The sequence below is a fragment of the Caloenas nicobarica genome, chromosome 32 (assembly GCF_036013445.1).
Source record: "Caloenas nicobarica isolate bCalNic1 chromosome 32, bCalNic1.hap1, whole genome shotgun sequence".
NCBI classification, from domain to species: domain Eukaryota; kingdom Metazoa; phylum Chordata; class Aves; order Columbiformes; family Columbidae; genus Caloenas; species Caloenas nicobarica.
The window spans coordinates 2,824,222-2,831,505 of record NC_088276.1 but is presented as its reverse complement, the minus strand read 5'-3'; positions in this window follow the sequence as shown (position 1 = coordinate 2,831,505).

The window sequence follows — 7,284 nt, the reverse complement described above, 5'->3', positions numbered from 1 at the left end:
TCCAAAGTTTCTTGTAATGTTTATGAGTCCCACTGAAGGACACTATTGAGGAAATGACTCCAAGATTTGGTTAGAGAAGAAAACTGGAGGCAGAGATGACAGGTCAGGAAAATCAAGGTGAAGTTCTCTCTGATGATCAGTAAACCTGGATGTGTTTCATTAATCAAAGGGCCAAGCCCTGACCCCCATCCCCTGGGAAGGCAGATCCTGTCCCTCCCATGTTGCCCAGGGCTGTTCCTGGGACAGTGTGATGTGGGGCTGTGCAAGGCCAAGGGCAGGACTATGGTCCCACAACTCCCAGGTTCCTGGCTGGGGACAAGGAGGCCATGAGGCCCCTGTGCTGTAAGGACAAGGTGTCTCCTCACAGGCATCAGAGCTGGAGACAACAGCCACAGCTAAGGGGAGAAGGAGCTCATGTCTGTTGGGGGCTTTCAGCCTCTTTACATCCCTTGATCATCTCCACGACAGCCTGTCCTATGCTGTGGCATCCCCTGCACCTCTTTCCCTGCAGGCTGGAGACATCTCCCCTGCTGCCCCACCTTGCTCTTGTCTGAGCATCTTCCTTCCTTTGCTGATATCTCTCCATGTAAATACTTAGATTTGGGTTGCCTCTACTGTAACTAACTCATCTGACTTTTGCATTAAGGGTAGACCGACAACTGCAGATCTTTTGACAATATATTTTACCAGCATGCCAACCCTGGTATCTGTATTATTGAGTTATACCATCTTAGGTGATTTTTGGTATTAATGTTTTATATTATTGTTTTCCCTCAGCAGGTAATGGCTGAAAAAGCTGCTTCAATTTTAAAAACATCTGTTGCTTCAACATAAGTGACGAATCAGCCAACATGAAAGACAACATTTAACATCTCCAAGACTTTGTGCATCAAATGGAGCAATCTACTGATGATGCCTGGATGAATGGCTCATTTAATTCCTTGATAAAATGAATGGAACACCTGATTTAAAGCATCATTGTACAGATATGTTTATTCCTCCTCCTGTATGTGTTTATTATGTACCTCTCTAACTTGCCCTGTACTACACAAATCCAAGTGAACATCTCCGGCTTTGCTGGCCCCAGCAGAAGCAGTTTCTTGACTGAGGGGGGTGGAATACATGGGAGTTGTGCAAGAATGGCAAGGAGGAGTATTGTAAGGACACTCAAGCCACTGTAGGTGGGATGTAGAAAAGCACATGAACTACAAGTAGAACCTCTGGGTTTAGATAATAGGCCTGTGAATAATCATAAAGACACCTCACCATATATCCTTAAGATTCCTACAGACAAAGATAAAAGCAATGCTACAAAATGCAGAATTAGTGCACAATGCAGTTTCCCATATGTCTAATGGCATAACCTGTCCGGCAAACACTGCCGAGACCAGTCTATTTCATCTTTTTGTCTTCCAGCTTCCTGTAAGATGAAAGTACAATATATCATCCTATTGCTGCTGAAGGCACATCATGTCCTGTTGGGACTAAAGTGGAAGACTATTTGGATGGTCACCGACCAGAACAGGAACTTTGAATGTGATGCTTCATCCAGTTGTAATTCTGTTAACTCTAACATTATTGTGCTTGTTCCTTACAATCATTTTATGTATAAAAGCCCAGTACACATATAAGCAAAGGATCTCTATTTGTTGTGACAAACACCCTGATAATACAATTTATAGTGATATTCTATATTATTGAAGTTAACTGCTTAAACAAAAGTTCACATGCACGCTAACACCGTATATAGATGATATTAGCATTTAAACCGAATAGTTTATCAAACAATTGGACTCTTACCACTGAACTACAACATGCCATGTATTTATGACATAGAGGCAAGAGGTAACCACACTACCAGTCTATGAGAGAATGAAGGGGATTGACTGTGGTCAAGGGGGTGGAGTGTGGCAGGCGCACTCGACCCCCCCTCAGCCAAACCAGCAGCAGTTTGGTCCAGGCTGCAGAGGAGGGAAGGGCCTGAGCCACAGCCAGGCCAAGAACTCCTTCCAGGAGACCCACAGGGAAGCAGAACGGCAACTGAACGCCGGTGGCTTGTGGGGGCAGGGAGTCTCGTGCAGACTTTTCCTACTCTGCGCAATTTGACTATGAGTCAACCACTTCATTCTAGAAATACGACAGCCTGGATGAGCCCACTTTGAGCTCTCCCTGCTAAATAAGTGAGCTGTATGGCTACGATTTTACTACTCACGGGTCACTGGATGAGCCTAATTCAACTTCAATATTCATCATTTAGCTTAAGTAGACGCACACCAAATGTAATGGATTATTTAGAGATATAAGTTTGTATGATTTTTTAATATACTCTTCAATTCATGTTACTTAGTAGACTAGATTTGCTAAAATTTTAAGCTCGTATTTGCCAAAAGCAACCGTAGACTACACTAAACGCCTTGCATGATAAAGTCGAGCTTGCATTTTGCTGGGAAAAATGGAACTGACTGGGAAAACAACGATCCAAGGCTAACGCAGAGACATCACAGACATCTGCAAAGCCGGGCCTATTTTTGCACTTCACTGAGAAGGATTTATCCAGACAAAATGTCACCTTCAAGGATATGGACCAAAACCAATGTCTACAACTGAACAAAACAGAGGCCCATGTGGACTCAGGGAAAAAGGGTCCAATGGGGAGCAAAGGACCTGGTGGTAAAATTTTGCTATTGGACTTGGATCTTGGTGTGAATGGTCTGTAAAGATATAAAAGTTTGTAGTTTTCTATGCTGGGGCGGACCTCTGCGCAGGTACCCAGCTTGAGCCAGCCCTTCTGCTATTCTACTCCATTAAATTTTTTATTTTCTGAGAATTTTGTCTCCTGAAAGTCTGCTCTGCATATGGTCATAAAGCCTTGCCTCTAAGTTTGCTGCTGGAGCTCTAAAATACAAACTCTGGAGCGAACGGTTATCAGGGAAAGAGGAATCCTGACAGTTTGCACCGCAACGGACACGGCCTCACCTGAAAGTTTGTCTCCGGAGCTCCAAGACACAGCCCCCTGGAGTGAACAGTTTTCAGGAAGGGAAGATGACTGAAAGTTTCCTTCGTGAACAGGTACAGGCACCTGGAGAGAAGGTCAGCAGCATTCAGCTTGCCGTATTTCCCCCATGCAGTAAATAATAGAGTGAACCTGCCACCGAACTCTTTGAAGTCGCGCTTCTCTTTAAGAAATCTAAACATTGTTCTGCAGCAAGCAAAACCCCTCAATTACTCCCCCGCAACAGGGCGCCAGCAAGTGAGGTCACAAAGGGCCCCACTGTGACCCTGCGCCTGGGGAGGGAGGTCAGGGTGCCCCATTGGGAGGCTCAGGGTCAGCTCAGCCCTGGGCACCTGGGTGCTCTCGGGGTGGCCTTGGCTAAATTTGAATCCCAGTTTCTTCAAGTTTTACCACCCACTGCTCTCAGCATAGTCTTTAACAGTCCGTTGCACCGCTCGATTTTCCCGGAGGCTGGTGCATGATGGGGATGTGACAGACCCACTCACTGCCGTGCTCCTTGGCCAAGGCGTCTACGAGGAGGTTCCAGAAATGAGTCCCGTTGTCTGGCTCAGTTCTCTCTGGGCTGCTGCGTCGCCACAGGACTTGCTTTTCAAGGCCCAGGACAGTGTTGCGGGCAGTGCCGTGGGGCAGGGCGTATGTTTGCAGCCATCCGGTGGTGGCTCCACCACTGTAAGCACAGAGCTCTTGCCATGACCATTTTCTGGCAGTGTGATATAGTCAATTTGCCAGGCCTCTCCACATTTACACTTCAGTCATCGCCCCCATACCACACAGGCTTTGACCGCTTGGCTTGCTTCATGGTAGCGCATGTTTCACAATGGTGAATAACCTGTGCAAGAGCATCCATGGTTGAGTGCATCCCTCGATCACGAGCCCATCCATATGTTGCATCCCATTGCTGGACCGCTCTCCATCATCTTTGCCAAGTCTTGGGAAACGGGAGAGGTGCCTGAGGACTGGAGGAAAGCAAATGTCACTCCGGTCTTCAAAAAGGGCAAGAAGGAGGACCCGGGCAACTATAGACCGGTCAGCCTCACCTCCATCCCTGGGAAAGTGATGGAACACCTTATCCTTGGTGCCATCTTAAGACATATCAAGGATAAGAGGGTCATCAGGGACAGTCAACATGGCTTCACCAAGGGGAAGTCGTGCTTGACCAACCTCATAGCCTTTTATGAAGACATAATAAGGTGGATTGACGATGGCAGAGCAGTGGATGTGGTCTACCTTGACTTCAGCAAAGCATTTGACACCGTCTCCCACAGCATCCTCATGGCTAAACTGAGGAAGTGTGGATTGGATGATCGGGTAGTGAGGTGGACTGCAAACTGGCTGAAGGAGAGAAGCCAGAGAGTTGTGATCCATGGGGCGGAGTCTGGTTGGAGGCCTGTATCTAGTGGAGTGCCTCAAGGGTCAGTTCTGGGACCAATACTGTTCAATATATTCATCAATGACTTGGATGAGGGAATTGAGTGTACTATCAGCAAGTTTGCTGATGACACCAAGCTGGGAGGAGTGGCTGACATGCCAGAGGGCTGTGCTGCCATCCAGCGAGATCTGAACAGGCTGGAGAGTTGGGCGGGGAAAAATTTAATGAAATATAACAAGGGGAAATGTAGAGTCTTGCTTCTGGGCAGGAACAACCCCAGGTTCCAGTACAGGTTGGGGAATGACCTATTAGAGAGCAGTGTAGGGGAAAGGGACCTGGGGGTCCTGGTGGACAGCAGGATGACCATGAGCCAGCACTGTGCCCTTGTGGCCAAGAAGGCCAATGGCATCCTGGGGTGTATTAGAAGGGGGGTGGTTAGTAGGTCCAGAGAGGTTCTCCTTCCCCTCTACTCTGCCCTGGTGAGACCTCATCTGGAATATTGTGTCCAGTTCTGGGCCCCTCAGTTCAAGAAGGACAGGGAACTGCTGGAGAGAGTCCAGCGCAGGGCAACGAAGATGATTAAGGGAGTGGAGCATCTCCCTTATGAGGAAAGGCTGAGGGAGCTGGGTCTCTTTAGCTTGGAGAAGAGGAGACTGAGGGGTGACCTCATCAATGTCTATAAATATATAAAGGGTGGGTGTCACGAGGATGGAGCCAGGCTCTTCTCGGTGACAACCAACAGTAAGACAAGGGGTAATGGGTTCAAGCTGGAACACAAGAGGTTCCACTTAAATGTGAGAAGAAACTTCTTCTCAGTGAGGGTGACGGAACACTGGAACAGGCTGCCCAGGGGGGTGGTGGTTTCTCCTTCTCTGGAGACATTCAAAACCCGCCTGGACGCCTTCCTGTGTAACCTCACCTAGGTGTTCCTGCTCTGGCAGTGGGATTGGACTAGATGATCTTTCGAGGTCCCTTCCAATCCCTAACATTCTGTGATTCTGTGATTCTGTGATCCCTTCCTCGACGACCTGAGGCACCGTGGGCCCAATGGGCCATCAATAATTCACCTTCATCCTGCCAGTGCAAATCTACCTCAGCCACTTTAATCTCGGCAGCTCGATCCCCCTGCTGGTTGTTTGGATCGGGTTCTTCAGTGACCGACTCTCGGGCACATGAGCTTCTACGTGGCGCACTCTCACAGGCAGGTTCTCCAGCCTGGCAGCGATATCTCGCCAGGATTCAGCAGCCCCGATGGGTTGGGCTCTGCGCTGCCAGCGGCTCCGCTGCCATTGGCCGTGGCCCAGGGGACAGCAGGGGCCATGACGGTTGCACGCAGTCGGCGGTGGCGGCGAGAAGCCAGATGGCCCATGGCTGCGTTCCAGCGGCACGGCCCGGGATGCCGACTGTGTGAGCGGGTGGTGCCACGGAGACGCGGGGTCTGGAACATGGGGGTGGCCGGGGTGACGGGAGGGAAGGGGAGGGCGGCAGAGAGGAAGGGGCCCCGGGGCTGGGCCGGGGCTGCTCGAGCTCGGGGCAGGTCTGATGGGCACCATGTCAGAGCTCGGCCTGGCTGGCCGCAGTGCCGCCTCCTGCTCACATCACTCTCCACTGCCATTGGTTGGGAGGGCTGTCAGTCTCCTGCCCTGAGCTGGTGCTGTCTGGGATTGGCTGCCTGGGCTGTCACTCTGCCCTGGTTTGGGGCCCACCCTGCCCTGAGGCGCTGTTTCCTCTGATTGGCTGTCTCGCATTTCCTCCTGGCTCCTCCCATCAAGTGATTGGATGGATGGCTTATCAATCATTTGTGTGCCGCTCTCCCGCCAGGTGTGATTGGTGCAGCCAGCACAGCCCGCCCCTGAACACTGCCTAGATTGGTCAACTCTAGCCACCTGTCCTGCAGGCCTCAAAGCTGGATTGGCTGGTTACATATCAATCACATGACTTGCCCCACCTTCTCAAATGTGATTGGCTGTCCTTGGTCCATTGACTCCCCATAGACTTCTGGGCTGTTGTTGCCAGGCAACGAGCTCCACCTAAACATGAAACTGTGGAATCCGAACATCTGTGGTTGATAAAAGACACGTTGCGACCATAACATGAGGATCTGGGCCCCAAGAAGGAGGCTCTGGGCACTCAAAAGGACGGGCAGATGCTACAGATGGCGCTTTGGGCCCTGAACACGAGGGGACCCTCTTGGTTCCCACCCGAGCTGGGTTTGGTGCCCGTGACCCCACAGAACAGACACCTGTGCTGTCCGGAGTGGCCACGGAACAGACAGAGCCCAAAGCCTCGGACTCCATGAGCTCAATGGGGAGTTGTAACATTTCATGGACGTTTCACAGGGGCGGGCCATGGGCTGAGGGCAACTGTGTGTGTGTGACAGCAAAGGGTGGGAAGGGGAGCGGTGGTTGCTGAGGACGTGTTGGATCGTGTGGGACCTGAGCCTGACGTCCATGGGGTGGAACAAGGGCTGGAGAAAGGACCGTCGTGGTGGCGACACTGCTCCTGTGTGGAGCTCCAGAGGCTGCAGGAGTTTTTCTGCTCCACGGGGACCAGCACAAGCCAGTGGCCCATTCATGTCTGTCACCTGCTCTGGGGGCTGTGACCTCAGCAGCACCTGCACAGCAGGAGTGTCCTCACTGCCAGCACCGGCTCTTTGCTCTCTCTCCACCTCTGTTCCATATCTCCCCGTGCTCTCCTCCCTCCCAGGCACCTTTCCCACCTGCTCCAGGACCCACCAAGGCCTCTGTCTGTCTCCATAGAGACTAAAAGGAAAGAAAAACTTTCCACACTGATGCCATCAAATAACCGCATGAAATAAAAACATTTTTAAGGGGAAGGGTAACCCTAATTTTTCCCTGTACTCCATTTTTTAAAAAAATAGCGTAGCTTTAGTTTCTACCGG